This window comes from Lontra canadensis, unplaced genomic scaffold, assembly GCF_010015895.1.
Source record: "Lontra canadensis isolate GAN:19392208 unplaced genomic scaffold, GSC_riverotter_1.0 scaffold81, whole genome shotgun sequence".
NCBI lineage: Eukaryota > Metazoa > Chordata > Mammalia > Carnivora > Mustelidae > Lontra > Lontra canadensis.
In genome coordinates this window covers 7,030,310-7,054,165 of record NW_022631075.1, presented here as the reverse complement: position 1 = coordinate 7,054,165, position 23,856 = coordinate 7,030,310, and positions in this window count along the sequence as shown.

Below are 23,856 nucleotides of genomic sequence, written 5' to 3'. Positions count from 1 at the left end.
ACATAATGTCCAGTGTCCAAGTTAGTAACCACAACCCAAGCAAGATGCACACGTTTTATAGGGACCTTAGTATTGTCAGCCTCTTGTTCTTCCAACCTGTATTCTGGGAAAGGGGCCTGCCGAACTGTTACTCAGGCAACCCTGTTTGGATAGAGTTGCCCTGCCTCCTGTGGAAGGGAAAGGCTCAGTGAAAACCAGTTTTGGGGAACTTTTTCCATCTCGTGGCTTTTCTGGGTGGCTTTCCCTGTCTCTTCCAATAGTCAGAGCAGAATTGACCACTGTTCTCCAGTGAGGTCTCCAGGTCACACTGTCTCCATTTTTGTGTGTGCTGCTGGAAACTACAGCAACCTGGGTTGTGCACCTCACAGTAACACTCCCAGACCTCACCTCCATGTCCAGGCACAACTTTTCGCTTTGTCCTTCTAAAACCTCTCACTGTCCCCTGTTCAGATGCAGCTCCAGGTTTCAGTCTGGGGGGTTGCCCTAAAGTCCTTTTCCTGCTGCTACTGGTCTGCAAGTATGTGCCCAGTCCCCACTGTGGGAGACTTTTAGGCCCAGGTGGCACAAGTTCCCAGAGGCTCCCTCCCCCTTCTGTTTATCTCCCAATAACTGCTCACAAAATTGTGGCTCCTTGCTTCATACTTTGAAACTAACCACTGGAGATATTCTGTTTGAAGAGTTCTGGATATATCTTCTCACATCTTAGGCTGATTTCATGGGTGTTCAGAGTGTTCTGTTACATATCCAGCTCAATTCAGGGGATTAGTTGAAATAGGGTCCCCTACTACTACTCAATCTTTCCCTCCTCCCAATGTGATGGCTTCTGAAGGGTCCCAAGGCCCAAAAATCTTCCCACTTTGCCTGTGGTTAAAATTTATGTTCATTTTACTTTAATATTTTAAAATATTAAATATTAAATAAAATATTAAATATTTATTTTATAAATAAAAATTTAATATTTTAAAATATTTTAAATATTAAATGTTAAATAAAATATTAAATATTAAATATATATTAAATAAATTTTTAATATTTTACCATTAAATAAATTTTAAATATTTTAAATATTTTAAATATTAAATAAATATTGTTTGTTATAAGGCCTAAATATGAATATGTAAGAATTCTGAAGATGGTTTAAAAATGTATGTACTTAACTAAATGACTAACAGTCATTAAGAACACCAGCACAAGGAGACAAGATGGCAGGAAGTAGTAGGAGGTGCCATTTCAACCTGTACACTAAAGTGAGCTGATTACCTACCAAAGAATTCTGATCACCCATGAAATCAGCTTGAGATCAGAATTATACACCTCTGGATCTCTACAGGGGCAGAAGATGCCAGTGGGCAGGTAAAGCGGAGTGGGAACATCAGACAGATATAGGAAGATAAACAAAAGGGGGAGGGAGCCACCAGAGGTGACCGACTGTAAAATAATATCCCAAAAGTGCCCTGCGTCTGGGGACCAGCATTAATGAGGCATCTGGTTGAAAGCATTCAAAAAGAGCAAAGGATTGTGGGGGAAAATTGTGGGAATTGGGGTGGTTAGGGACAGGAGCTTAAGTCCCTGGACCCAGGACAGCCACCCCTGGCACTGAGCCAGAAAGAGTGTGGTGGAGAAACCAGGTCTTGGTCACTGAGCCACCAGTGCACCCAAGAACGCATAGGGTCTAGCTCCCGTGAGGGTCTGGGAACCTCGCCAGACAGCAGAATGCCCTGCTGTGCTATCAGAGCCTGAGATGCACACCCCCCACACCCTCCCCTGAGAGAGGTGCGTGCAAGCCCGAAGCTCTTAGACCCAGAAAGAACAGGCACTCCCAGCTGGGCCAGTGGGAAAATCTCAGTGTGCGATCACTGCTTGAAACCTCTCTGGTGGTCTGGAGCTGTCCAGACAGCCGCCGCTGCCATGGTTTTGGGTACAAGCAGAAGATCCTGCATCCCCAGGGACCGTGACTTGGACCCTACTGTGCCAGCAGCCAAGGGGAAATTTATATGGGATCTGCAGCACCCACAGGGGAGCAAACTGAGGCTTCTCTCTGAGAGGGAGGACGGGGTGCAGTTTGCTTTCCTCTAAACCTCCAAAAACCATCAAAAGTGGTCAAGGCGAGAGAAAACAAATGAACAAACATAAAAGCCTCCAGAGAACAAAAGCCTGAAAAAAACTGTTTCCTCAGAGCCCACCCCCTTGAGGGGGGCAGGAAGACTTAACTCAGGGAACATCATTGACTGAAAACCCACGTGGCAGGCCACTCCCCCAGAAAACCAACCAGGAAAGAAAAAAAAAAAAAAAACGACAAGAGAACAACGACCACTACTTCATAGATAAAACTTTTATTTTTAACTCTTTCCCACTATTCTGGTTCATTTTTTTATATAGATAATTTTTTTAACCTATTTACCATCACAGTGAGATGTCCAGTACATCAAATTCCATAATAACCTTCTAACCTGAACTTTTTGATACATACACCCGTGTTTTTCTTTTGCTTTTCTATTTTTTTTAAATTATAGTTTAGTTTAGTCTAGTTTATTCTTTTTTTTGTTTTTATTTTCTAATATTCAAATAGAGTTAAACTTCAAGGTAATCCCCTTTCCCCAATCAATGCTACCCCTATAGGTAAACCAATTTTTAATCCCCCTTTATCCTAGGAAAGTTGAGCCCTTTAACAAAGATATCAAGATACATACATCAAGATACGAATCAAAATAACCTTCCTCGACCACACTGAGAATTTATAACTACTCTCCCATCTTTTTCTTCCACCAGCGTTTCTTTGTATTTGTGTTTATCCTGATAGTATATAAATCTTATACTTGGGGTTCTTTTTGATGAGGTCCTTCCTTTTTTTGCTTTTATATATATATATTTTTTTTTCTTGTGCCATATACTTTTATCAGTCTTTTTGTTTGTCTGTTTTTGTTTGTATACTTCATAAATCTTATCTTGGGGCCCATTTGGGCTGAGCCTTCTCTTTTATCTTCCCTTTTTTCCCATCTCTTTCTTTCTCTCTCTCTCTCTTTTCTTTTTCTTTTCTTTTTTCACTCGTTTGGGTGGGGAATCTTGATTGCTCAGAAGCATTCAGGGTGCACCTCGACTGCACCAAGGTTGATACATCCAGCTACATCTGTTCAGTCATCTCTCACCAAAATGACTAGGAGGAGGAATGCCCAACAGAAGAAAAATACAGAGGATGGGCCTTCTGCAACAGAGCTAATGGCTATCGACATAGGCAATATGTGATGAAAGGGAATTCAGGCTAACAATTATCCAGGCAATAGCTAGGTTGGAGAAAGCCATGGATGACCAAACACAATTGATTAGGGCAGAACTGAAAGTCACCAGGGATGATGTTCAAAATACTCTCAATGAGTTCCAATCTAATCTAAATTCTATCAAAGCTAGGGTAACTGAGACAGAAGACAGAATTAGTGATCTGGAGGCCAAACAGATACAGAAAAGGGATCAGGAGGAATCCTGGAACAAACAGCTTAGAAGCCACGAAAACAGAATCAGGGAAATAATGATGCCATGAAACATTCCAATGTCAAAATTATTGGAATCCCTGAAGGGGAGGCGAAAGAAAGAAGTCTAGAAGATATAGTGGAACAAGGTGTCCATGAAAATTTTCCCATCTCACGAATGGAACCAGTGTTCACGTATTAGAGGCAGAACGGTTTCCTGCCAAGATTATAGATTCTCGAAAGTTGTCGAGACACCTAATAGTAAGAATGAAGAATTATAATTGTAGGCAGACCCTCTTGAAAGCAGCCAGGACAAAGAAGCTCCTTACTTACAAAGGAAAGCCCATCAGAATAAGTTCAGACCTATCCACAGAAATCTGGCAAGCCTGAAAGGGCTGGCAAGATATATTCAGGGCACTAAATGAGAAGAATATGCAGCCATGAATACTTTATCCAGCAAGACTGACATTCAAAATGGATGGAGAGATAAAGAGTTTCCAAGACCGGCAAGGCTTAAAAGACTATGCAACCACCAAGCCGACACTGCAGGAAATATTAAGGGGGTTTATATAAAAGAGAAAAAAAATCCTAAAAATTGCATTGAACAGAAATATAGACACAATCTACAGAAAGAAAGAATTCAAAGGTAGCACGATGTCAATAAAAACGTATCTATCAATAATCACTCTCAATGTGAATGGCCTAAATGCTCACATAAAACAACACAGGTTTGCAGATTGGATAAAAGGACAGGATCCATCCATATGTTCTCTCCAAGAGACCCATTTTGAAACTAAGGATACACCCAGACTGAAAGTGAAAGGATGGAGACGCATCTTCCATGCCAATGGGCCTCAAAAGAAGGCCAGGGTAGTGATTCTCATATCAGATAATTAGATTTTAAACTAAAGCCTGCAGTCAGAAATACAGAAGGACACTATATCATTCTTAAAGGGACTGTCCACCTAGATGATCTAACAATTGGAATATCTATATCCCCAGTATGGGAGCAGCCAATTACATAAAAAATTATTAATCAAGATAAAGAGTCATATTGGTATGAATACATTAATAGTAGGAGATCTTAATACACCTCTCAGAAATAGACATATCATCGAAGCAGAAAATCAATAAAGAGAAAAGAGCATTGAATGACACATTGGACCAGATGGACCTCATAGATATATACAGAACATTCCACCCTAAAACAACAGAAATACTCATTCTTCTCAATTGCACATGGAATCTTCTCCAGAATAGATGACTCACTGGGTCACAAATCAGGACTCCACCAATACCAAAAGACTGACATTATTCCCTGCATTATCTCACATCACAATGCTTTGAAACTGGAGCTCAATCACAAGGAAAAGTTCGGAAGGAACTCAAACACCTGGAAGCTAAAGACCACCTTGCTTAAGAATGCTTGGATCAACAAGGAGATCAAAGAAGAAGTTAAACAATTCATGGAAACCAACAGGAATGAAGACACTTCAGTCCAAAACCTATGGGATACTGCAAAGGCTGTCCTAAGGGGGAAATACATAGCCATCCAGGCCTCCCTCAAAAAAATTGAAAAATCCAGAGTACACCACCTGTCTCTACACCTTAAAGAACTGGAGAACCAACAACAAATCAAACCAACTCCACACATAAGAAGGGTAATAATCAAGATTAGAGCAGAGATTAATGACGTAGAAACCAGAGATACAATAGAACGTATCAATGAAACTGGAAGCTGGTTTTTTGAAAGAATCAATAAGACTGATAAACCACTGGCCTCACTAATCCAAAAGAAAAGAGAGAAAGCCCAAATTCATAAAATTATGAATGAAAAGGGAGAGATCACAACTAACACCAAGGAAGTAGAAACAATCATCAGAAGTTATCATCAACAGTTATATGCCAATAAGCTAAGCAACCTAGATGAAATTGATGCGTTCATGGAAAACTATAAACTCCCAAAATTGAACCAGGAAGAAATTGACAACCTGAGTAGACCGATATCTAGTAATGAGATTGAAACAGTGATCAAAAAACCTACCAAAAAACAAGAGCCCAGGACCTGACAGATTCCCTGGGGAATTCTACCAAACTTTCAATGAAGAAATAACACCTATTCTCCTGAAGCTGTTTCAAAAAATTGAAGCAGAAGGAAAAGTTCCAGACTCTTTCTATGAAGCCAGCATTACCCTGATCCCCAAACCTGGCAAAGGCCCTACCAAAAAGGAGAATTTCAGAATAATATCACTGATGAATATGGATGCTAAGATTCTCAACAAGATCCTACCAAACACGATCCAACAGAACATTAAAATTATTATCCACCATGACCAGGTGGGATCCATCCCTGGGTTATAAGGATGGTTCAACATTCACAAATCAATCAATATGATAGAACAAATCGATAACAGAAGAGAGAAGAATCACATGGTCCACTCAATTGATGCAGAAAACGCATTTGATAAAATCCAACATCTGTTCCTGATTAAAATGCTTCAAAGTATGAGGATAGAGGGAACATTCCTGAACTTCATAACATCTATCTATGAAAGAGCCACAGCAAGTATCATCCTCAATGGGAAAAAGCTCACAGACTTCCTGTTGAGATCAGGAACACGACAAGGATGCTCACTCTCAACACTCTTGTTCAACATAGTATTAGAAGGCCTAGCAACAGCAATCAGACAACAAAGAGAAATAAAAGGTATCCAAATTGGCAAGGAAGAAATCAAACTCTCTCTCTTCATAGATGACATGATTCTTTATATGGAAAACCCAAAAGACTCCATCCCCAAAATACTAGAACTCATACAACAATTCAATAACGTGGCAGGATACAAAGTCAAAGTACAGAAATCAGTGGCTTTCTTATACACTAACAATGAAAATACAGAAAGGGAAATTAGAGAATTGATTCCATTCACTATAGCACCAAGAACCATAAGATACCTGGGAATAAACCTAACCAAAGAGGTAAAGGATCTGTACTCGAGGAACTACAGAACACTCATGAAAGAAACTGAAGAAGACAGAAAAAGATGGAAGACCATTCCATGCTCTTGGATTGGAAGAATAAACATTGTTAAAATGTCTATACTGCCCAGAGCAATCTATACTTTTAATGCCATTCAGATCAAAATCCCACCGGTATTTTTCATAGCACTGGAGCAAAAAATCCTAAAATTTGTATGGAATCAGAAGAGACACCAAAGTGCTAAGGAAATGTTGAAAAACAAAAATAAAACTGGGGGCATCACGTTACCTGATATCAAGCTTTACTACAAAGCTGTGATCACCAAGACAGCATGGTACTGGCATAAAAACAGACACATAGACCAGTGGAACAGAGTAGAGAGCCCAGATAGGGACCCTCAATTCTATGGGCAAATAATATTCGACAAAGGAAAAAAAAATATCCAGTGGAAAAAAGACAGTCTCTTCAATAAACGGTGCTGGGAAAACTGGACAGCTATATGCAGAAGAATGAAACTCAACCATTCTCCTACACCATACACAAAGATAAACTCGAAATGGATAAAAGACCTCAGTGTGAGACAGGAATCCATCAGAATCCTAGAGGAGAACATAGGCAGTAACCTCTTCGAGATCAGCCACAGCAACTTCTTTCAAGATATGTCTCCAAAGGCAAAGGAAACAAAAGCGGAAATGAACTTTTGGGACTTCATCAAAATCAAAAGCTTCTGCACAGCAAAGGAAACAGTCAACTAAACAAAGAGGCAACCCACAGAATGGGAGAAGATATTTGCAAATGACAGTACAGAAAAAAGGTTGATTTCCAGGATCTATAAAGAACTCCTCAAACTCAACACACACAAAACAGAGAACCTTACCAAAAAATGGGCAGAAGATATGAATAGACACTTCTCCAATGAAGACCTACAAATGGCTATCAGACACATGAAAAAATGTTCATCATCACCAAGACAGCATGGTACCGGCATAAAAACAGACACATAGACCAGTGGGACAGAGTAGAGAGCCCAGATATGGACACTCAACTCTACGGTCAAATAATCTTTGACAAAACAGGAAAAAATATCCAGTGGAAAAAAGACAGTCTCTTCAATAAATGGTGCTGGGAAAACTGGACAGCTATATGTAGAAGAATGAAACTCGACCATTCTCTTACACCATACACAAAGATAAACTCAAAATGGATAAAAGGCCTCAGCATGAGACAGGAATCCATCAGAATCCTAGAGGAGAAAATAGGCAGTAACCTCTTCGATATCAGCCATAGCAACTTCTTTCAAGATATGTCTCCAAAGGCAAAGGAAACAAAAGCCAAAATGAACTTTATGGACTTCATTAAAATCAAAAGCTTCTGCACAGCAAAGGAAGCAGTCAACAAAACAAAGAGGCAACCCACGGAATGGGAGAAGATATTTGCAAATGACAGTACAGACAAAAGGTTGATATCCAGGATCTATAAAGAACTCCTCAAACTCAACACACACAAAACAGAGAATCATATCAAAAAATGGGCAGAAGATATGAACAGACACTTCTGCAATGAAGACATACAAATGGCTATCAGACACATGAAAAAACGTTCATCATCATCACATCATCATCTCTCAGGGAGATTCAATTTAAAACCTCATTGAGATACCACCTTACACCAGTTAGAATGGCCAAAATTAGCAAGACAGGAAACATCGTGTGTTGGAGGGGATGTGGAGAAAGGGGAACCCCCTTACACTGTTGGTGGGAATGCAAGTTGGTGTAGCCACTTTGGAGAACAGTGTGGAGATTCCTCAAGAAATTAAAAATAGAGCTTCCCTATGACCCTGCAATTGCACTACTGGGTATTTACCCCAAAGATACAGATGTAGTGAAAAGAAGGGCCATCTGTACCCCAATGTTTATAGCAGCAATGGCCACAGTCGCCAAACTCTGGAATGAACCAAGATGCCCATCAGGGAGATTCAAATTAAAACCACATTGAGATACCATCTTACACCAGTTAGAATGGCCAAAATTAGCAAGACAGGAAACAACGTGTGTTGGAGAGGATGTGGGAAAAGGGGAACCCTCTTACACTGTTGGTGGGAATGCAAGTTGGTGCAGCCACTTTGGAGAACAGTGTGGAGATTCCTCAAGAAATTAAAAATAGAGCTTCCCTATGACCCTGCAATTGCACTACTGGGTATTTACCCCAAAGATACAGATGTGGTGAAAAGAAGGGCCATCTGTACCCCAATGTTTATAGCAGCAATGGCCATGGTCGCCAAACTGTGGAAAGAACCAAGTTGCCTTTCAATGGACGAATGGATTAGGAAGATGTGGTCCATATACACACTATGGAGTATTATGCCTCCATCAGAAAGGATGAATACCCAACTTTTGTAGCAACATGGATGAGACTGGAAGAGATTATGCTGAGTGAAATAAGTCAAGCAGAGAGAGTCAATTATCATATGGTTTCACTTATTTGTGGAGCATAAGAAATAACATGGAGGACATGGGGAGATGGAGAGGAGAAGGGAGTTGAGGGAAATTGGAAGGGGAGATGAACCATGAGAGACTATGGATACTGAATAACTACCTGAGGGTTTTGAAGGGGTGGGGGATGAGAGGTTGGCGAACAGGTGGTGGTTATTAGGGAGGGCACGGATTGCATGGAGTATAGGTTGTGGTGCAAAAACAATGAACACTGTTATGCTGAAAAGAAATAAAAAAATTAAAAAAAAAGAATCCCAGCACATATTACTTTATCAAAAAACCTTCAGAGGTGGTACAAACAATAATTCTGAGATGGATGAAGCTGAGAAAAGTTCAGAATACAGATCATGGGAAAGTATGACTGGTTGAAAAATCAGCCTAGGATTTATTTTCCTTATCTGCCAATTGTCAGCTCTGTGTCTTTTGATATACTCTGGTCTTATTATGTAGTGTTAATAGCACTTATTATGATGATATATCAGGGATTACATGGGAAAATATATTAAAACTTTGTCATAATACTTGGCAAATGGTTATCACTCAACAGGTATTATTTTCATCACTATAATCATCATTACCATCATTATTGGTTGTGGTGAATAAATGTAAGCCCATGATTTAATAAAACCATACTTTGTAGATTACAAAGAATCAATGTTATGATCACTGTAAAGAAACATCATACTGATGCTATTTTTTTCATTTAAAAGATACCTAGGAGAATAATACTATCCACAGAGATAAAAGATAAGCCATGGAATAGGGAAAAAATATTTGGAAAACATGAAGAACTCTTACAACTCAATAACAAAAATACAGATAACACAATTTTTAAAAAAAAATGAACAAGTTCCCTGAAGATATTACTCTAAAAGATCTATCTATCTATCTATCTATCTATATATATAGATATATAGATATACATATATGTATATATGTATAATCAAGTAAGATTTATGTCTCAGATATGCAAGATCAATATTCAAAAGTCAATTCATATAATTTATCTTGTCAACAAGGAAAAAAGAAAAATCATCTGATCGTATCAATAGATCCTAAAAAGGATTTGACAAAACTTGATACCCATTCCATAATAAAAGGAATATAGGAGAACGTCCTCAATTGATAAAGAATATCTGCAAGAAAACCTTCAACTAACACCATACTTAATGGTGAGAAATTCAAAACTTTCTGGCTAAAATCAAGTACAAGGCAGGGATCTCCCCTCTCACCATTTTTCCTCAACATTGTATTAGAAGTCATAGCTAATGTAATAATATAGGAAAGGAAATAAAAGATACACAGATTGGGAAGGAAGAAATAAAATTATCTTGGTTCACACGTCATGCTATTGTCTATGTAGACAATTTGAAAAAAATCAACCCCTAAAACCATCTTGGGACTAATAAGAAATTACAGAAATATCCCATAATGCAAGATTAATACACAAAGGTCAATCATTTTTCTATGGAACACAATGAGCAAGAGAACATTAAAATTAGAAATTTAAAAAAATTACATTAACATCCCTAAAGATGAAATATTCAGGTTTAAATCTAAGAAGATATACACAAGATCTTTGAGGCAAACTATAAAAGTCTGATGAAATAAATTAAGAACAAATACATGGAGAAATATTCCATGTTCATAGTGAGGAAGAAACAATATTGTTAAGATGTTAGTTTCTCAGGGCACCTGGGTGGGTCAGCGGTTTAAGCCTCTGCCTTCAGCTCGGGTCCTGATCCCAGGGTCCTGGGATCAAGCCCCGCATCGGGCTCTCTGCTCAGCAGGGAGCCTGTCTCCCCCTTTCTCTCTGCCTGCTTCTCTGCCTACTTGTGATCTCTGTCTGTCAAATAAATAAATAAAATCTTAAAAAAAAAGATGTGAGTTTCTCCCACTTTGATGCAGAGATTCAATGCAGTGACAGTCAAAATCCCATCAATTTACATTTTGGTTATCTAAAGTTCATTAGAGAGGAAAAAGACCCAGAATAATAAAAAATATTGAAGGAGAAAAACAAAGTTGGAGGACAGACGTTACCTAACTTCAAAACTAACTATAAAGCTACAGTAATCAGGGGTGCCTGAGCGGCTCATTTGGTTAGGCATCTGGCTCCTCATTTCAGCTCATTTCATGATCTCATGGGGTGTGGGATCAAGGTCTGTGTTGGGCTCCACACTCATTTGGAGTCTGCTTGAAGATTCTCTCTCTCCACCTCTCCCCACTCTCTCTCTCTCTCTCAAATAAATAAATCTTGAAACCAAAACAACAACAACAACAACAAAAACTACTGGGATGCCTGGGTGGCTCAGTGGGTTAAGTATCTGCCTTCGGATCAAGTCATAATCTCAGTGTCCTGGGATTGAGTCCTGCAATGAGCTTCTTACTCAGCCAGGACCGTGTTTTTTCCTTTGCCTCTGTCCCTTCCCCTGATTGTTCTCTCTCTCTCTCTGTCTCTCTGTCAAAATAAATAAATAAAATCTTTAAAAAATAAAAAGAATAAAGCTACTTTAATCAAACTGTGTGACATCGGTCGAAGAATAGAGAAATACATGAATGGAATGCAATATAGAGTGCAGAGATAGAACCACGTAAATATAGTCAACTATTATTTTAGAAAATACCAAAGCAATGTAATGGAACAACAACAAAATAAGTCTTTTCAACTAATTGTACTGGAACAATGAGACATCCACATACAAAGAAAAAAAGAAGATCTTGACATAAAACTTAAGCCCTTCACAAAAATTAACTTAAAATATATTATAGATCTAAAGAGAAAACTATAAACTGTAAACTTAAAAAAAGTATAAAACTTCCAGAAGATAACAAAGACAACACCTAGGTGATCTTGGGTATAGTGATGATTTTTAGATATAATACCAAAGGCACAATCCATAAAATAATTAATGAGTTGAAGTTCATCAAAATCAAAATCTTTTCAGAAGGTAATTGCAAGAGAATAAGAAAACAAAACACAGGCTGGGTGAAAGTATTTGAAAAAGACATATTTGATATAGAATTGATATTCAAAATACATAAAGAACTCTTAACAATAAGAATTCAACACGTCACTTATTTTATAACTGGAAGTTTGTACCTTTTAATCCCTTTCCCCTCTTTCACCCATTTTTTTCACCTGTTCCTTCTGGTGAGCACAAGTTTGTACTCTGTATTTATGAATCTATTCCTGTTTTTCTGTTTTTCATTTGTCTTGTTTTGATTTTAGGTTTCACATATAAAGGAAATTATATGACGTTTGCCTTTCTCTGACTGACGTTTCATTTAGCATAACTTCTAGGTCCATTCATGTTGTCACAAGTGGCAAGATTTCATTCTTTTCTATGGCCGAGTAATAGTCCATTGTATATTTATACTACATTCTCTTTATTTATTCATCCTCTTTTTCTATTCATGGATACTTAGGTTGTTTCCATATCTTGGCTATTATAAAGAATGCCTCAGTAAACATAAGGGTGCATATATTTTTTCTTCTTTTTAAGATTTTATTTGAAGAGAGAGTGGTAAGGAGGGAAAGAGTGAGAGGAAGGGGCAGATAATCTCAGGCCCACTTGGCACTGAGGACAGAACCTGACTTGGGATTCAATGTCATGAGTCTGAGATTGTGACCTGAGCTGAAAGCAAGAGTTGGACTGAGCCACCCAGGAACCCCACATAAACCTTTACAAATTTGTTTTCTCCACATATATCTTTCCTTCCTTTCTTTCTTTCTTTGGTGAAATACCCAGCAATGTAATTACTAGATCATATGGTATTAAAAACTGGGGCAAAAACTTTAACAGACATCTCACCAAAGAGGATAAACAAATAGCAAATAAGTATATGAAAAGATGCTCCATGTAATATGTTATCACCAAAATGCAAATCAAAACAATGAGGTATCACTCCACACTTATTAGAATGGCTAAAATCTAGAACACTGAAAACACCAAATTCTGGAGATGTGGAACAATAAGAGAACTCATTAATTTCTGGTGGGCATGCAAAATGGTACAGACGTTTTGGAACACAGTTTGTCAGTTTCTTATAAAACTGAACATATTCCTTTCATATAATCTACAATCACAGTCCTCTGTATTTACCAAGAATATTTGAACATTTATGTCCCTAGAAAACCTACACATAAATATTTATGACAAATTTATTCACAATTGCCAAAATTTGGAAGCAACCAAGATGTTCCTTAGTACATAAATGGATAAATAAACAGGTACATCCAGACAATGGGATATTGTTTGGTGCTGAAAACAAATGAACCATCAAGCCATGAAAAGGCATTGAGGGAAGTTAAATGCACATTAATACATTTAAAAAGCCAATCTGAAAATACATATAATGTATGATTCCAACTACAGGACATTCTGAAAAAAGGCAAACCTATGGGGACAGTAAAAAGATCAGTGGTTGCTGGGGAATCAGGTGAGGGAAAGATGAACAGGCAACGAACAGAGTATTCTTAGGGCAGTGAAAATATTCTGTTATAATGATTAGATTATGTCAATACACATTTGTCCAAACTCATACAATGTATCACAGCAAGAGTAAACCATAATGAAAGCTATGGACTTGGAGTGATTATAATGTGTCAATATAGGTTCATCAGTTTAACAAATGTACCACCCTGTAGGGGTATGATGATAATGGGGGAAGGTTATATCTGGGGGGAAGTGTATGGGAAATCTCTGTATCTTCCCCACAATTTTGCTGTGAACATTAAAATGCTCTAAGAAATAAAGTCTTACTTAAAAAAATATGTGATAGCAGCAAGTGCTGACTAGGATAAAACAAAACAAAACAAAATAAAACCCATAACCCTCATAAGCTGTTCATGGAAATGTAAAATGTTGAAGTTCCTTTGAAAATTAGACTAGCAGTCTTTCAAATTATTACACATAGAGTTATTATATTACTGAGAAATTCCACTCCTAGATATAAACCTAAGGGATATCAAAATGTATGACCACACAGAGATTTGTATATGAATGTTTATAGTAGCATTATTCATAATGAACAGAAGAGGAAACAACCCAAATGTCTATTATCAAGTGGATGGATAAAAAGATATTATATCCATAAAATGTAATATTATTCAGCCCTAAGAAGGAATGAAGTATTATTAGATTCTACAACATGTATAAACCTTGAAACCATGTTAAATCAGAGAAGCCAGTCACAAAAGGCTCGCATATTATATGATTCCATTTGTATAAGTCTAAAACAGGGTCATTTATACAGAGTGTAGAAGTGATTGTTTAGGGATGGTTAAAGAAATAAAGGGATATAGAGGTAATACGTAAAGAGTTTCTTTTTTCTTTTTGAGCTGATATAACTCTTCTAAAATTGGCTGTGGCTTAGCATATTTGTGAATATACTAAAATAATTGAATTGTACACTAAACAGATGAGTTGTATGGTATGTGGATTATATCTCAATAAAAAAGAAGTTAGTACATGGAATGTGGAAAATGATCTGTCCATGAAAGCCTCATTAAATATATTTAAATTATTATTATTGTTATTATTGCTCTTATCCTGCAATAGGAGACTTAAATCATCTGGTAGTGAGGTTTAGTATTGCCTAAATTAAAACCCACTTTTACCTATATCTGCTTAAAGAAAATAAAGCTAAATTCCTCTGAAAAAGGAGAATGGCTTATGTTCCCTCTATTCGCACTTTATCCTTTCATTTTACTAAAGGTAGTGACTTTCTACACATTAAAGCTCATGTTACCTATAAAGCCATTCTACATAGATCAGTGAGAAATCATTTTACATATATCAGAAATGAGTGATACAAAATTATCCTTATAGTATCCACACTCAAAGGTAGAGTCTAAAACCAGTTCTTACTAGAATGGGATTTGAGAGGGTGTGGTTTCTGCAGCATTGCTTTACATAAAGTTGAATTAATCATAAATTTTAAGTCCACACCCATACTATGCATAATCTTAGAAAGATTAAGTCTGAGGTAAAAAACAAACAAACAACAAACCTGAAACTATAGAGGTTAAATATGTAACTTCTCTTCTCCAATAAAGCAATTACTGGAAACAGAAAAAGAGCAGATTTATAGATACCAACTACAGGACAATTTACACATACACACAAAAGTCTTTAGCTTTGGTTTCTGATCAAGAAATGCATTTATTCAACAAACAGTAAATGGAAATATATACTAGGCCAGGCACTGACTATGCTTTGTTTAAGTATGCTACTTTAGCTATTTCCTCTTTAATGGTAGTGGAAAGAGAGTTATTTAAAGGAAGAAGGAAGCTTGTTTAGTAGTTATATATGAGTTAAGAATTATCCTTAAAATAGCTGATACAAATTGATACATTATGCAATATTTCCATATGCTATGGCCACATTAAATCAGTTTTTATAGATGTAAGTTTATGTTTGGATTAAATGTTATAACGCCATAATTTAATTCCATAATTCCATAATATTACTTATGTTCCTACTACATGAGTGCAAACTTTAAACGGTTGTTAAATACATCCAATATCTTTTGAAAGTCTATAGCATCCATTATAAGTTATGCCCTGCACAACAGGCAAATGCCTTATTGTCTTCTAAGCAAGCAGTATCCAATGAAACACCATCATTTCTGGGTAGTTAAGGAGATCCATAAGCACATAAATAAGGTTGAAAATTATTCTAGACAGGGGCTCTTCAATCACCAGGAATAAAAACCTCAAGCTTGTTTATTTGAGTGGACAGTATTGCAAAGAAACAAAGTAATTTTTAGATATTATATCCAGGCTTCAAATACATTCTATAAGTCAGACTGTCATGTGTTCTATGCTCTCTCTTCTTTCTCTATGCAGTCCATCTTTCTGGAGACAAGCTTTCTCTATAAGGCTGTTAATTTTTGTCTTGCTTGTGATCTAGTATTGTAAGGGTTTTGAGCCTGTATCTATTTGATGTTACAGCCCAAGTTCAAGTGCCCAACTGCCTTTTATTAAATCTGTCTCTGTAACTAAAATTCAAATTTCCTGAAGAAAGAAAATCAAATCTTCTCACTTTGGATCTGATTGCTGACCCTGGAAAGCACAGAATATATGGCATGCAAGCCTAACTCTTCTGTTCTGTGAGTCTGTCAAATAATCTAAGTTTAGAGGTACATGAAGAAAGGAAATAATGGATATATATATATACATATGTATATATATATATATAATATTCAATATAACTAAATATAAAGGAAATAATGGATATATAGATATAGATATAGATATAGATATAGATATCTTCAATATAAAACTATAAAACTAGAATATGAAAGTTATCAGCACCTACAGAGCTGCATCCTCCCTTTGTTCTCCAATCCTAATTAGAATATTTTTTCAATTCCAACTTCTCATTTGTACTCAAGGGGCAATTTTGAGACAAAAATATTGAAATTAAACATATATATATGTATGTATATATCTATATCTATATATATATATGTATGTAAATGTATACATATAAATGTTCTGTATTTGTTTTATTTCTAAGAAACTATGAGCAAAAGCTGACAAAAATTGAACCTGATATTTGATCATACATTTGGACTTCTTTATTTGAAAAACATCCCTCAAAAATGTGCATCTGGATTAACTCCATACTTCTGATGTTTTATTTTAGCAGTGCATTCAAGGACTTGTAACTTTATCTAGATATTTTGCTCTTCTCTCTCATATTTGTCTATATGTGTCTAAATTTTCTATAGATGTAGTGCTAACAAATTTACAAAGGGGCATGGAATAGCATGCATCTGAAATATATACTGTTTTAACACTATGGAAAACATGTTCTTTGAAATCCAAAATAATAATTTACCCAGATTTTCTGAGCTTAGCAATGAACATTAAACATTCCATAAGCTGCAAACTGTGTTGAGTGCCACTTAGGCAGTGAAGAGGTGTAGAGTGAACCTACCAAAATACTTTATGCTCATTCCCATCCCTCATGCTTATTTCTCATTGTTCATGTTAATTTCTTTGTTTAGAATCTCCACTTCATTTCTTATTTAAAGATCACGACAAATTCAAATCCTTCATAGATCCTTTTCAGAAACCTTTGCCACAAGTGTCTCCCCATTTTTACTTCTTTGGTATCACTAATTATAGATAATCCACCCTTTAATATTAGATCATGCTTTGTTTCATTATATATAGCTGCCTTTTTCTTCAACAATTTTTAAGTTTTTCTAAGGATGTAATTTCTCTCTCTCTCTAAATCTCTTTCTCCTCTTTGTCTCTCATGCCTTTCTCCCCTTTAATTTTGTGCCTTAGGAAGCTAATGATCAAAAATATTTCCTGTGCATGCACTATGTTCCATAAATGTGCCAAGTAATTATAAGATTTATCACAGAATATATGTGGAAAAGCCACCAAATTAAGTTGAATTTAGTTGAAAATGATATTTCAAATGTTTCCTAAAAACAGATGGAATTTTCCTATAACTATATGTTATGGACTGAGTTGTATACACCCAAAATCATTGGCTGACATTTTACCCTTCAACTTGACTATATTTGGAAATAGAACATTTAATGAAGTAATTAAGGTTAAATGAGGTCAAAGCATGGGGAATAATCAATAGGACCAGTGTCCTTACAAGATGAGAGGCACCAAGAGTGCATGTACACAGAGGAAAAGTGATGTAGAGGACACAGAGAGAAGATGGGCAACTATAAGTCAAGGAGAGAGGCCTCTGGAGAAACCAGACCTGCTGATACCTTGATTTCAAGACTTCTAGCCTCCAGAAGTGTAAAAAACATAGATTTCTGTTGTTTAAGCTTTCCAGTTTGGGTATTTTTTTTTATGTAGCCCTAGGAGACTAATATACAATGCTAAAGATAAGTAAGTATATAAAAAGCCAGCTATTCCTAGTGTTTTTATATAGATATTTTACTGTCTTAGATGAAGTTAGTTTTATTTAATACAATCATTCTTCGAGTTATTTCAAGAGCACATTTGGAATGCCCACCTATCTCTGATACTTAGTTTATCATTATGTGGAAAAAACCAAAATATCTGTTGATTTCAGTAGAAAGGAAATGAGTATAAGAGCTGAAGGTATGAGTCTTCCCAATACACTTATATTCAAGTTCAGACACACAAATATTTTTGATAATTTTTTTTATATTCAGTACAAAATACAAGTTGAATAAAATATTAGGGCTGTGACAACAGCAATAATATGAGCCATTTCTGCCCCACCAGAGAGAATTTGCCTGTCCTTTTGTTGAATAATAAGTTTTGGACTGGACTGTCCACCTCAAGGCTTCCTTGTCAGGTTGTTGAATGTTTTTGTCAAGTCTCTGCATTATTTCAATTCATTATATGTTGATAACAAATTTCTTTAAGAAACCCTGTTCACGTTAAAATGGAAAAAAAAATCATGCAAACAAAATGATAAAGTAGGTGACTCTTAAAAGGGTATGGGCATTTTAGCTCTAAAAATACTTATGTGTATATTATATACATGAATAGATATTTACATAGCACATGCATTACATAATTAGATTAATAACACAGGACCACATAAATTCTACCTAGATTGACTACTTTGAGAAAATTGATCAAACTGTAATTCAATCAAATAATGATATAGGCAGGGAAATAGGGACACATAAACACAAAGAGATATTTTAATTTAATTCATTACTAAATTCAGTTGAAAAGTGTGAACTGATGGCATGTGTAGACATGCCTTCTATACAGTAGTTTGGGGGGCTATTGTTTTCATCCTTTGGTAGGGATATAAGAAATATATAGTTGTCATTCACTCCTCCACCAAGGTAGCATAACCTTGCCACTTTTCTGCTGAGTTTCCAAGTTATAGAAGTTGTTTGGTGATAGTTACACCTCCTTTGTGAGGTGCTGCATTTGAAGATTACATTGTCCTTCAACATGACTAAAAATATTGGACAGTGATTGAATGTCGCCTAGTGCTTATTAATATGCATGTTGTCATTTGTCATCTCAGTCATCACTGACACTTTGTCATTTATGTTACTGTAAGCATTATATCGACTGAGTTGCTAGATTTCAGACCTTCTGTTGCTTGCAAACTCATCAAAAATGCAGGTTACCATCTTCAAGAAGGCATTCTAATAAAAAAAAAGGTGGGTTTAAGATTGTTTGACTCCTTTCATCGCTTGATACAGTACAGAAGAGAACTACCAAAGTTGTAAGAGAAAAAGAAATACATGACATAAACTGAACTTTGTTTTAATGGATTGTGTCTAAGTGTACTGATTACCAAATGAAAAGTTTAACTCTCCTTTCTTAAAACTAACTAAATAATACTTTTAAAAATAAGATAGTACTTCTAAGTCAAAGATCTTTCCATATCTGTTGTTCCATTTTATGATCACAGTATTTTTTGAATTATGATAAGTAACTATTACCGTCTCTTTGTTGGTAGGGAAACTGAGGCTCAAATATCTTTAAAAATATATATTTATTTATGTGACAGACAAGTAGGCATAGAGGCAGGCAGAGAGAGAGAGGAGGAAGCAGGCTCCCCGCTGAGCAGAGAGCCTGATGCAGGGCTCAATCCCAGGACCCTGGGATCATGACCTGAGCCGAAGGCAGAGGCTTTAACTCACTGAGCCACCCAGGCACCCTGAGGCTCAAATGTCTTTAATGATTAGCCTAAGAACACAGTTTTTAAATGTGAGGATTGACAATAGATCCCAGATCCTTATATCTTCTGTGTAATGTTTCACATCAATGTGTTTTTCTTTCAACTAAGATTTATTTCAAATAATTATTTCAAGGCATTCTTCTTTGAGATTCTTAATATTTGAGATTATGCAACAGGTCTTTTATATCATCTGCTCAATATGTCATGCCATCCTTTTCCTTCTTAAAAGCATTGATTTTTATTGTATTTATCAACTTGCCAGTATATAATCATATGTTTCAAGGGAAGCTGCCTGATTTATACCTACAGGTGGTAGATAAACTTTGGTGATTGTATCTTTCTTGCCAGTGACTGGGTTAAGAATATCTATGTGACCAATGATATATGAATGAAGTCCTCTGAGGGTTTTTTTGGCAACATTTTCCTCACTGCTAAGAAAAGAACACATGAAAATATGTCATGTGGATGTTTGGAACACATTTTCATGTGGATATTGTTATATCATGATGGATGTTGAAAACTTCTAGAGCTATCTAACTATGCAAATGGGAATGAAAACAACATCTGAAGGGAATCAAACTAAAAAATAAGAGAGAAGTAAAAGTAGAACTCTCACATAAAACCCTTGTAGTCTGCCTTACTTTTAAATCATATAGGACAACACATTTTTATAATTAAACCAGTTTGAGTAAGGGTTTTCTGTTATTTTCATTCAAAACATACTGATACATAAAAAAGCTACCCAAGGGTATTCTGCTAAATAATAAGATAAGTAATTATTGAGTGTTGCATGTATTGCTTTGAAACATCACTAAAGAATTGTAGTAGGAATCACAGAATGTATATAGAAAGATGATCTGAGAAAATAGTATACTCTAAATTTTCCAAAAGTATGCTCCATTTAACATTTTACATGGGAGTTAGGGATAGACAAAAGGAGGAGGAAGTTTCCACATCAGACACAATTTAGGAAAAGTGGGTTAAAATGTTTTAACATGTTCCCTGAGTATATCTACAACCACATTATTGCACATCACAAATCTCCAACAAAAGTTTTAGCTTGGAGTATTTTTTCACTTATATAACCACAGGAAATTGTGTGTATAATGTTGTGGGATGTTGTCCTCAGAAACACATTCTAGGAGAACATGACAAACTAAAATTCAGAATGGATATGAGACTATTCAGCATTTTCAGACCACTGAGTGATTTATTTGGAAGTGGCACACTGGACTGCTGATTTTCTGGCCAATACTATTTCAGTCACATCATCAACCCTTTTCTTCAAGTAACTAAATAAAATATAGTTCCTACTCAAATACAGTTTTAACTATACTTATTTGATGGAAGTGATAGAATTTTAGGGAGTATTCTAACATAGAAAGCAAATATTTTAAAAACAAGGGCAGGGAAACACCAAAAAAAGGATATAGATTTGAAGTCATACAGACCTGGGTAATTATACTTATATCAGACGAAATATAATTTAATTCAAAACAGTCACAAAAGACAAAGCAAAATATTAGTAGTCAATGAGTAAATAAATTTAAAACAAAGATACAATAAATTTAAATAAATATGACCCCACCATCAGAGGACCTAAATACATTCCAATTTTAGTATATGTGCTGCTGAAGTGAGCACAGAGGACCTAAATACATAAAGAAAATATTGGGAGAACTGAAGGAGAGATAGTCAGCCATACAGTGATAATAGATAAGTTCAGTACTACATTTTTAATAATTAATAGACTATCCAGACAGAAAAACAGTAAGGTAACAATGGACTTGAACAATGTTATAGACCAAATAACCTAACAAATATATATGGAATACCCCACCCTACAGAAAGAGAATATACATTCTTCTCAAGGGTACATGAAACTCTCCAAAATGGATTACATGTTTGGCCTCAAAGCAAGAAGACTTAAATAATATCAAGTACCTTTTCTGACTACATTGATATGAAACTAGAAATTAATAGCAGAATGACACTTGAAAAATTTTTTAAATATGGAAATTAAACAATGCACACCTGAAAAACAAGTGGACCAAAGAATAAATTAAAAGGAAATCATGGGGGTCCCTGGATGTATCAGTCAGTTAAGTGTCTGACTCTTTGTTTCAGCTGAGTTAATGATCTTGGGATCCTGGGATGGAGACGGGCCAGTACCATACTGTTTTGATTATGATAGCTTTGTAAAATAACTCGACGTCCAGAATTGTGATTCCCCCAGCTGTTAGTTAGTTAGTTTGTTTTTTGTTTTGGCTATTTGGGGTCTTTTGCCATTACATTAAAAAAATAGAATTTTTTATCTTATTTCTGTGAAAAATGCTGTTAGTATTTTGATAGGGATTATATTAAATGTGTAGTTTGTTTTGGGTAGTATAACGTTTTAAAAATATCCTTCCAATTCATGAGCATGAAAGGTCTTTCCTTTATTGTGTGTGTCATCTTCAATTTCTTTCATCAGTGTTTTATTGCTTTCAGAGTACAGGTCATTCACCTTTTTGGTTAAGTTTATTCCTAGATATACTTTTTTGATGCAATTGTAAATGGGATTGGTTCCTTAATTTATCTTTCTGCTACTTCATTATTGGTGTATAGAAATGCAACACATTTCTGTACATTGATTTTGTGCCCTGCAACTTTACTGAATTCGTATATCAGTTCTATCAGTTTTTTGGTGGAGTCTTTAGGGTTTTCTATGTATAGTATCATGTCATCTACAAATAGTGAAAGTTTGACTTCTTCCTTGCCAATTTGGAGGTCTTCTATTTCTGTTTGTTGCCTAATTGCTGTGGATAGGACTTCCACTACTATGTTGAATAGAAGTCATGAGAGTGGATATGCTTGTTTCTGACCTTAGGGGGAAAGATCACAGTTTTTCTTGATTGAGGATGATGTTAGCTGTGGATTTCTCACATATGGTCTTTATTATGTAGAAGTATGTTCTCTCTAAACCTACTTTGCTGACATGATACTGTAGTTTGTCAAATGCTTTTTCCATGTCTATTGGAATGATCATATGGTTCTTATCCTTTCCATTATTGATGCGATGTATTACATTTATTGATTTATAAATGTTAAACTACACCTGCAACTCAAGAATAAATCTCATGTGAACATGGTGAATAACTTTTTTTAATGTTTTGTTGGATTTGGTTTGCTAGTATTATATTGAGGTTTTCTGTATTTATGTTCATTGGGGATATTGACCTGTGGTTCTCTTTTTTAGTGGTGTCTTTATCTGTGAGTTTTTTTTTTTTTAACAGTGTAATGATGGCCTCATGTAATTAATCGGAAATTTTACTTTTCTTTCTTTCTTTTTTTGAATAGTTTGAGAAGTATAGGTATTAGCTGTTCTTCAAATGTTTGGTAGAATTTGCCTATGAAGTCATGTGGTCCTGATTTTTTTTTTTCAGCATAACAGTATTCTTTGTTTCTGCACCACACCCAGTGCTCCATGCAATCCGTGCCCTGGTCCTGAACTTTTGTTGGGAGTTTTCCAATTACCGATTTAATTTCTTTGCTGGTTATTGTTCTGTTCAAATTTTCCACTTCTTTCTTTTTCAGTTTTCTAGTTTGTATGTTTCTAGGAATTTATCCATTTCTTCTAGGTTGTACAATTTGTTAGTATACAGTTTTTGCAATATTCCCTTATATTTATATTTCTGTGGTGTTGGTCATTATTTGTCCTCTCTCATTTGTGATATTATTTATTTGACTCTTTTCCTTGGTAAGTCTGACTGGAGGTTTATCAATTATATTGATTTTTTTCCAAAGAACCAGCTCCTGATTTAATTGATCTATTCTATTGTTTGTTGTTTGTTTGTTTGTTTCTTTCTTTCTATATCATTGAACTCTACTCTATTCTTTATTATTTCCTTTCTTCTGTTGGTTTTAGGTTTTGTTTGTTGTTCTTTTTCTAGCTCCTTTAGGTATAAGGTCAGGTTACTTATTTGATATTTTTTCTTGTTTCTTGAGGTAGACCTGTCTTGCTATAAACTTCCCTCTTAGAATCAATTTTGCTGCATCCCAGTGGATTTGGGCCACTTTTTTTTTTAAGATTTTATTTGTTTGAGAGAGAGAGAGAGAGAAAGAGAGAGAGAGCATGAGCGGGGAGGTCAGAGGGAGAAGCAGACTCCCCATGGAGCTGGGAGCCTGATGTGGGACTTGATCCCAGGACTCCAGGATCATGACCTGAGCCAAAGGCAGTCTTTTAACCAGCTGAGCCACCCAGGCACCCAAGGTCCACT